Source organism: Oncorhynchus masou, chromosome 12 (genome assembly GCF_036934945.1).
Source record: "Oncorhynchus masou masou isolate Uvic2021 chromosome 12, UVic_Omas_1.1, whole genome shotgun sequence".
Lineage (NCBI taxonomy): Eukaryota > Metazoa > Chordata > Actinopteri > Salmoniformes > Salmonidae > Oncorhynchus > Oncorhynchus masou.
This window is the reverse complement of record NC_088223.1, coordinates 39,688,349-39,698,203: the sequence shown is the minus strand read 5'-3', so window position 1 is coordinate 39,698,203 and position 9,855 is coordinate 39,688,349.

Sequence of the window (9,855 nt, the reverse complement as noted above, 5' to 3'; positions counted from 1 at the left end):
TATTGGCAGAGGAGTGCAAAGAAAACAAGGAGTCACATTAACCCTCCCCCCAGCCACACTCAGTCATGAACTTAAACTAACAAAAGAGCAGGATGTGAAACCACACACAAATTCAATAAGACGCGGAAGAACCACCCCTCCCTCCACAGAACAGTTGCACCCAACCACCCACCCACCCATAGAACTACTCAAGGTAAGTAGATGCACGATTTTATCTGAACCACCACAGAACTCCACAATTCCAATAGTGAATGTTATGGCTTTTTGCGCCATGCAATCATGTCACCGAAAGCTGTAATTGAGTTACAGTGATTTCTAAAAGTATTCAGACCCTTTGACTTTTTCAAAATGTTGTTATGTTACAGCCTTATTCTAAAATGGATTAAATAGTTTCCCCCCCTAAAAAAAACAGTTTAAGATTTTTGGGCAAAATGTTTTTAAATATTACATTAACATAACAATTCAGGCCCTATACTAAGTACTTTGTTTAAGCACCTTTGGCAGCGATTACAGCCTCGAGTCCTCTTGGGTATAACGCCACAAACTTGGCTCACTTGTATTTGGGGAGTTTCACCCATTCTTCTCTGCAGATCATCTCAAGCTCTGTCAGGTTGGATGGGGAACGTCGCTGCACAGCTATTTTCAGGTCTCTCCAGAGATGTTAGATCAGGTTCAAGTCTGGGCTCAGGCTGGGCCACTCAAGGACACTCAGAGACTTGTCCCGAAGCCATAAGTCAGAACCGTCCAGAATAGTGATGCTGGACAGGTGGGTAGGTGTGGGCAGTGATCGGTTAAAGAGCACGCATTTAGTTTTGCTTGCACTTAAGAGCAGTTGGAGGCCACGGAAGGAGAGTTTTATGGCATTGAAGCTCGTCTGGAGGTTAGTTAACACAGTGTCCAAAGAAGGGCTAGAAGTATAAAGAATGGTGTTGTCTGCGTGGAGGTGGATCAGAGAATCACCAGCCGCAAGAGCGACATCATTGATGTATACAGAGAAAAGAGTCGGCCCAAGAATTGAACCCTGTGGCACCCCCATAGAGACTGCCAGAGGTCCGGACAACAGGCCCTCCGATTTGACACACTGAACTCAACTGAGGCAGTTGGTGAAGTCTGCCGATAAGAATGCGGTGATTGACAGAGTCGAAAGCCTTGGCCATGCCGATGAATACGGCTACACAGTATTGTCTTTTATCGATGGCGGTTATGATATCGTTTAAGACCTTGAGCGTGGCTGAGGTGCACCCATGACCGGCTCAGAAACCAGATTGCACAGTGGAGAAGGTACGGTGGGATTCGAAATGGTCGGTAATCTGTTTGTTAACTTGGCTTTCAAAGACCTTAGGATAGATATAGGCCTGTAACAGTTTGGGTCTAGAGTGTCTCCCCCTTTGAAGAGAGCGATGACCGCAGCAGCTTTCCAATCTTTGGGGATCTCAGACGATACGAAAGAGAGGTTGAATAGGCTAGTAATAAGGGTTGCAACAATTGCGGCAGATAATTTTAGAAAGAGAGGGTCCAGATTGTCTAGCCCAGCTGATTTGTAGGGGTCCAGATTTTGCAGCTCTTTCAGAACATCAGCTATCTGGATTTGGGTGAAGGAGAAATGGGGAGGCTTGATAGTTGCTGTGGGTTGGGAGGGTGCAGAGCTGTTGACCAGGGTAGGGGTAGCCAGGTTGAAAGCATGGCCAGCTGTAGAAAAATTGTTATTGAAATTCTCGATTATCGTAGATTTATCAGTGTTTCCTAGCCTCAGTGCAGTGGGCAGCTGAGAGGGTGTGCTCTTATTCTCTAGCTCTAGGAAGAGTCTTGGTGGTTCCAAAGTTCTTTCATTTAAGAATGATGGAGGCCACTGTGTTCTTGGTGACAAATGCTGCAGACATTTTTTAGTACCATTCCCCAGATCTGTGCCTCGACACAATCCTGTCTCAGAGCTCTACGGACAATTCCTTCGACCTCATGGCTTGGTTTTTTCTCTGACATGCATTGTCAACTGTGGGACCTTATCCAGACAGGTGTGTGCCTTTCCAAATCATGTCCAATCAATTAAATTTACCACAGGTGGTCTCCAATCAAATTGTAATAAAAAAAGAGATGTAAATATGTTTATTGTAAAAATGTTTAATTTTTTATGTATCCTTTATTTAACTAGGTAAGTCAGTTAAGAACAACTTCTTATTTACAATGACGGCCAAAAAACGCTGGGCAAATTGTGTGCCGTGCTATGTGACTCCCAATCACGGCCGGATGTGATACAGCCTGGATTCAAACCAGGGACTGTAATGACGCCTCTTGCCCTGAGATGCAGTGCCTTAGACCGCTGCACCACTAGGGAACCCAAACATCTCAAGGATGATCTATGGAAACGGAATGCACCTGAAAATGTTTTATATAATCAATTTTAGAATAAGGCTGTAACATAACAAAATGTGGGAAAAGGGAAGGAGTCTGAATACTCTCCAAAAGCACTGTATGTCAATAAAAGACAGTGACCATTCATGTTTAGACAATGAATGGGGAGGTTTCCATCGACATGCAACCATTTTTTTGAGGCTGGCCAGACAATATCCATTTTCCTGCAAAGACAGATCCAATTTGATGGTGTCGTAGAGGAGTATAATCTGCAGTGAGCATGGAATATGTTTGAGAGAATTGGAAGCAAATGGGAGACAAGTGTCCAGAATTGGGATACCTCAGGGTACTCCCAGACCATATGAATGAAGGGACCAGGAGCACATAGGCATAGAGAGCATTTTGGGGTTGGGTGCATTTTTATTTGGAACAGTCTATGCAGGGTGTGATAAGATCTGCGGATTAACTAAAAAAAAAAGTATTCTGATGATTAGGATTTCTAGAAGAAATAATGACATTTGACCCTACAGTTTGCCAGTTAATTTCAGTGAATGAAGGTGAGAGATCTTTCTTCCATAGTAGGGCAATTGGCAGGGGCCTCTGAGACGCTTTTAAGAAATGCAAGTATAGATCAGAAACCAGTCCCCTGAGATTAGGTCGGTTCTAAAAAAAGAAATGGTGAATTGGTCCTATTTTTCCCCAGGTGACACCATAAGCTTGCATGGCAGAGCAACGTATTTAAAAGAAGAAGCATTTACCCGGTAAATTGAAAGTCGCTTGCAAATCCTGGAATGCACGGAGCCCTCCCTCTTCGAGAACATCAGCTGTGATGTGTAGGCCTTTGTCACTCCACTGGTGGAAGGATATAGAACGCTTAGTTGGGACGATGGTCCAATACAGACTGTATTACAGGATTTGGAGAACACACCTCTGTTTGGCTGTCTGCAGGAAATGGAGTCACAGTCTAAGTCTAATGACTAGCTCCTCCCAGGAGGCGAGAGTATCAGTCAAGGGAAACCTTGGGGTGCCTGAGGGATTGGATGCTGGAGAAAGCCCACCTGATACCCCTACACCAACATATACTGTACAGACACACACACACACTGTACAGACACACAAGTCTGAACACCCTCATACACACACACATTACTCTCCTGCAGTGCTTTAGGCAGACGTGTTGTGTCTGGAGTCTGGGGTTTATGACAGCTCTGTTGTTGGCAGTCATCCCTTCGCCATGGCCACCCTCTTGTTAAAGCAGGGTCAGCAGAGTTTTAGAGTCCTAAAAACCTGAGACAGCAGACCGTGGAAAGTGCAAATGGTTGGACATTCTCAGGTTTGTATCCGTCTCCATTGTTAATGTTAGTGACTTGGGTCTAAGCTGGGTCCCAGACAGTGGGCCCCAATAAGTGCTTGTTCAGTATCAACACACCCACTTAAAATCTGCTCATATTAGGATGATTTATGTTGTGTAGAGCTATAACTTAATGAACACAGGAACCTGCCCGCGTTCCCTATAGCGTTAAAGAATATCCTGCTGCTTTCACAGCCACAGAGTACTAAGCTGTGCTTTTGAAATGAATAAAATCAGTATCTCTCTCTGTTAATATAAATGTACTTTAATCAAAATAAGACGCATTAAGCCCCTGTCACAACACAGAAATCTGATAATCTGAAAGATTAGTGGGTGAGGTTCTGCAGTGCTTTCGAATCAGAGAGGATTACCAAAGGGTACATGAGAGCAATGTGTTATGGGTAAAAAATGTACCCAGAGACAGTGTGTCCAGCCACATCTTTCCATTGTGAACCCTTAGTGCCTCAAGTGTCACCTTCATGACTTCTGTCACCCCCCCCCCCCCCAGGGTGATTTACACAAGCCAAGTATTTCACTGCTGAAGCTGAGAGAGTGAAATTATATCCCTGGCTGCTACCCTGAACCTCCCCCTCAAACCCCTACAGTCGACCCCTTCCACCACTCAAACACCAAACTCATTCAACATATAAACAGCTTTCTGTGCCACTTATTCAACTGTGAGTGTGTCTAATATTCAGATTAGCAGCGTCGCTAAATGTTCTATCGATGCTGCCTGTTTCTGGGGTAGCTCCTGCCTCCCTCTTGTACCATACAGCCACACTGAGACAACTTAATTTAGAATAGAGAATATACACTGAGTGTACAAACCATTAGGAACCCCCCCCCCCCCCACACACACACACATTTTCCCTCAGAACAGCCTCAATTCGAAAGGACATGGACTCTACAAGGTGTTGAAAGGGTTGCACAGGGATGCTGGCCAATGTTTACTCCAATGCTTCCCACAGTTGTGCCAAGTCGGCTGGATGTCCTTTGGGTGATGGATCATTCTCAACACACACAGAAAACTGTTGAGTGTGAAAAACAGCAGCGTTGCAGTTCTTGACACAAACTGGTGCGCCTGGTGCGCCTACCATACCCCTGTTTAAAGACACTTAAACATTTTGTCTTGCCCATTCACCCTCTGAATGACACACACAAACCATGTCTCAATTGTCTGAAGGCTTTAACAAGTGACATCAATAAAGGATCATAGCTAGATTCACCTGGTCAGTCTATGTCATGGAAAAAGCAGTTGTCTTTAATGTTTTGTATGCTCAGTGCATAGCCTACTGTACATCTGAAACATAAAACATCTGGGAAGATCAAACCACCCAAAACCCAAAACGGTCGATTTACCATATATTGAGTACTCATGTCACTTAATGTTAAAATGACTCTCTGTGGCTAACTGTATGCTACAATGTTTGTTTGACTGCACAATTATTATGAAATTCTATCTGTTAATTAAGTGCAGTTTTGATCTTTAGAGAGCTGTCATTCTAAGCCACCAAACCTTCACAAAACAATATGCTAGCTGCACGATACTACATGTCTTTGTTAGTGTACTAATTCCACATTCCACTTTCTGCATCTCATAGATAGCTACAGTATGTTAGCCTTCTCTCTGCGCAACTACCTTACCTCATAGCATGCAACTCCAGTCTCTTTTGACTGCCCCCATGACAGGCTGTGTCTCCCAGATATTGTTAGCAGAATACCCTACTGTTTCTCATTGCGTGCTAAACTTACAGCACAGTCCATTGCACCTAGTAAAGATCTGTTGTACCCTAGGGTCTTTATTTTGATGTGAGACAAGTCTTTTTCTAAGTTCAGAGGGAGTTTACAGATGACTGCTGGGTACCGAATGCCAGTTGAATTCTCTATGAGGTCCATCAATGTGACACATGCGAACTCCCTGTCTTTATCATACAATGAGGTAGTGTAACAAATGGTGAGGCGGAATAATGTGTTCCTCTGAACTTCTTCTACTGAGGATGGAAAGAGCCATTCACATCACCATACAGGTCAGAGAAATTCAGATCGATGAGGTGCTATATACTTCATTTACTCTGAGGGCATGCCATAGTGTCCATACCTTACTCAAGGTCGATGATGCGTTTAGCCAGCGTGTTCATTTCCCTTTTTCTTCAGCAGCAAGTTCTGGAGAAACGCAGGCAGCACAAACAGGAAGTGACTGGTGGAGAAAACCATGAAAAGAGAGTCAGAGTAAATGAAAATGTTTCCTAGATACACCAATAATCTATGCTCCAGGGAAAGTCAGTCATTTTCTGATGATACCATGACATTTTCCAGAAACCGCAGCGCCGAGCTGAATATAAATATACTTTTGAACAGCTCCCAGTGATGTCAGTTCCTGCCACAAAATTGTTGGCTTTATCTCCAGTAAGCCACAGTAAACAGTGAGCTGTTCCTAGTGATGTTGACGTTCTGACCCACTGTAAGAAGATTATATTATCACTGGACTGGGACGAGCTCTATGGTTTCCCACTCAAGGCCATACTCAACAGTGGATGGCTTATTGCATCGTGAGAGTGGGAATAAAAAACTAGAAGGAAAATAACTTCTTATAAAATAATGTCGGCCGTCAGCTAGCCTTCGGGAGCTGCAAAGCATGAGTACATACTGTATTATGCTATTTCTACGGATGGTCTTTTAGGTCCAGCTCCTGTGCTTAGTTGGATGTGCCTAAAAGCTCTATTTTCATCAAAATGAAAAGGCTCACCAGGACTTGATTTCCTGTGCTGGACGTTGAACCTGTGATTGGCTCAGTAGTCTCACTATCAACCCACCTTAAGATGAGCAGGAGACAAGGGGCTTGGTTTATTACATTAGGTGAATATGTCAAACCCTTCTGACTGTGGTTGTCTGAGCTCTACAAAATGGAAGTGAACCTGATGAGGTGATTGGTGATAAATGCCCAGGGACAGCTGGATTCAGACATACCAAGCGTGATGACACTGGGTCAGAGTTCACCTAAGCTGGAGCCAATATAATTGGAAATGGCCAACTGAATCATTGCCCCAGTATCTATTTTTTTTTACATGAAAAAATCACAGCTGGAGTAAGAGGCAATAATGTCAGCTGATATCACATAGAAGCTTCTAGACTACAGTATACAACTAATGACTCTGCAGCTGGCTAGATGAGTTTCTATGGTATATAAGTCATGACTACATAGATAGATAGATGTGGTATGACAAAGTGTTGATACACAATAATTTGGACATTATCCTTATGACTCATTCCTTCAGTCCATGATGAACCACGATGACCTAGATCCTCCTCTTCCTAAGGCACCACAACAATCTCCCACGAGTTATGTTTAGCGCTTCAGTGGAGGTCACAGTGAGGTTATGACCTCGGGGCAGCAGGAGTTTGCTCCGCTAGCCACCCATCTACATTCCCCCTTATGCAGGTTATTATGCAGGTATGTAGGGGCCAGATAGAGATCAGGTTACTGCCGAGTCCTCATTCATCAGGGCAATGATGAGAGCCACATGATAAACATCACCAGATGCCATTAATCAACCACAATACCAGGCTGATAAAGTCCCTGGGAGAACCGGGAGAACTCAAACCCACCACATTAAAATATGGAGGGAAAAGTAGAAGAGGTCACTGGATACCCAGCAGAGAGGATGTCTGACATAAGACTTATTAGCACAAATCAGTCCAGTCATTCCACTGCTAAACTGACACAGGGGCCAGAAGACGATTTATGGATTAGGAGTATAACTTTTCCTTGACCACGGAAGCCACCTGCTCATAGAATCTCACAGGGGAAACAGTTTTGACAGAAATGTTATCATGGGATTAAATTTACTGCTTTAAAAATCATACTTTACTTCCCTACGGCCAGGCAGTCTTTAACACCGATTTCTGCAGGCCATTTGTGTAAATAACTAACAAAATATTGAGCCTCATGCAGAGAAACTGTGTTTTATTATTTACAATATACCATATATATAAACATTCAGGTTGAATTTAAGACTGAATTCAGTAACTGAGGCATTATTTTTGCTACCTGAAGCGCATCCAAATGGCTCCTTCCTTGCAGAGATTTTAAATTAATTCTAAAAAGCTGCACTTCTATTTTTGTCTGGTAAGGTATTTCATCCTCCAGTCAGATTTACATGTATATGAATATGCAGAATCCAAAACAAAAGAAGCCAGTGAGTAATGAGGATGCCGGGGACACACAATACACTTCCTGGTGCAGTAGTTCTGACGATAGGACAGATCCAGACAGCTTCCTTAGAGGAGACTAGAGAGATTTACACACGGTTTAGTGTTCTGGCTCTCTACCCACCTCTGAATGGCTTCAGGATTTAGAAACAAAGATAAAACAAGAGAAAGGGGGGTAAATAGATAGAGCTATAATTAGGCGACAGAGAGTGAACGAGAGGCAGAGAGAGAGAAAGAAAGAGCGGAGGACATTGGTATTTGGTGCATTGGAGAGAGAGAGAGAGAGAGAGAGAGAGAGAGCAAGCGAGAGAGATTAGCAACCAACCAATGAGAGCTTGGGGAGGGAGTGTAACATTTTGGCCAGTCGAAAGAGTGCAGGGTTAACAATTGGCCGCACATGCTCATCGTGGGTTAGTGATGGGGGTGGGGGAGAGAGCTTTTCACAAATGTTGAAACCCCTATGCATGATGTGACCTCAGACATGCAACAGGGGCCAATGGCTTAATGACTGTAGACACACACACACGCAACAACCAATGAGCGTGGTATCAGCTGTTGCTGCCCCTGAAACCACAGTCCTCTCTTAGGCTTGAATACACACAGTAGCATATGTCTGCCCTGCTTGTGTGTATCTGTACGCCTAGCATGGCTAAGTATGTTCATTGCACTTGAGTTTTGTACAAAAATGTGTGTCCATACATGCGCACATGAATGCTATATGCATTTTGCTAAACACCCTTTACTTCGACACCGTTCAAATGTTTGGGGTCACTTAGAAATGTTCTATTTTTGAAAGAAAATCACATTTTTTCCTCCATTAAAATAACATCAAATTGATCGGAAATACAGTGTAGACATTGTTAATGTTGTAAATGACTATTGTAGTTGGAAACGGCTGATTTTTGAATGGTATATCTGCATAGGCGTACAGAGGCCCATTATCAGCAACCATCACTCCTGTGTTCCAATGGCATGTTGTGTTAACTAATCCAAGTTTATCCTTTTAAAAGGCTAATTGATCATTAGAAAACCCTTTTGCAATTATGTTAGCACAGCTGAAAACTGTTGTGCTGATTAAAGAAGAAATAAAACTGGCCTTCTTTAGACAAGTTGGATTTCTGGAGCATCAGCATTTGTGGGTTCGATGACAGACTCAAAATGACCAGAAACAAAAACACTCGTCAGAAACACTCATCAGTCTATTCTTGTTCTGAGAAATTAAGGCTATTCCATGTAAGAAATTGCCAAGAAATTGAAGATATCGTACAACACTGTGTACTACACCCGTCATAGAGCAGGGCAAATTGGCTCTAACCAGAATAAAAAGAGGAGTGGGAGCCCCCGGTGCACAACTGAGCAAGAGGACAAGTGCATTAGAGTGTCTAGTTTGAGACACAGACATCTCACAAGTCCTCAACTGGTAGCTTCATTAAATAGTACCCGCCAAACATCAGTCTCAACGTCAACAGTGAAGAGACGACTCTGGGATGCTGGCCTTCTAGGCAGAGTTGCAAAGAAAAAGCCATATCTCAGACTGGCCAATAAAAATGTAAGATTAAGATGGGCAAAAGATCACAGACAACGGACAGAGGAACTCTACCTAGAAGGTCAGCATCCCGGATTTGCCTCTTCACTGTTGACGTTGAGACTGGTGTTTTGCAGGTACTATTTAATGAAGCTGCCAGTTGAGGACTTGTGAGGCGTCTGTTTCTCTGGTTGAGTGTGCCTTGAATTCTTGAATTTGAATTTTTGAATTTTTTTTTGTTGCTTTTCTTTCAAAAACAAGGACATTTCTGAGTAACCCCAAAGTTTTGAACGGTAGTGTATGTAAGGATGTCACTGTGAAGACAAATTAGCTGGCCACGTCACGAAAATGATGTGCACGCTTCAATGGGGCAGAACTCTGTGTGTTGTTGTGATTCTGAATTGCCAGATAGCTAGCAACA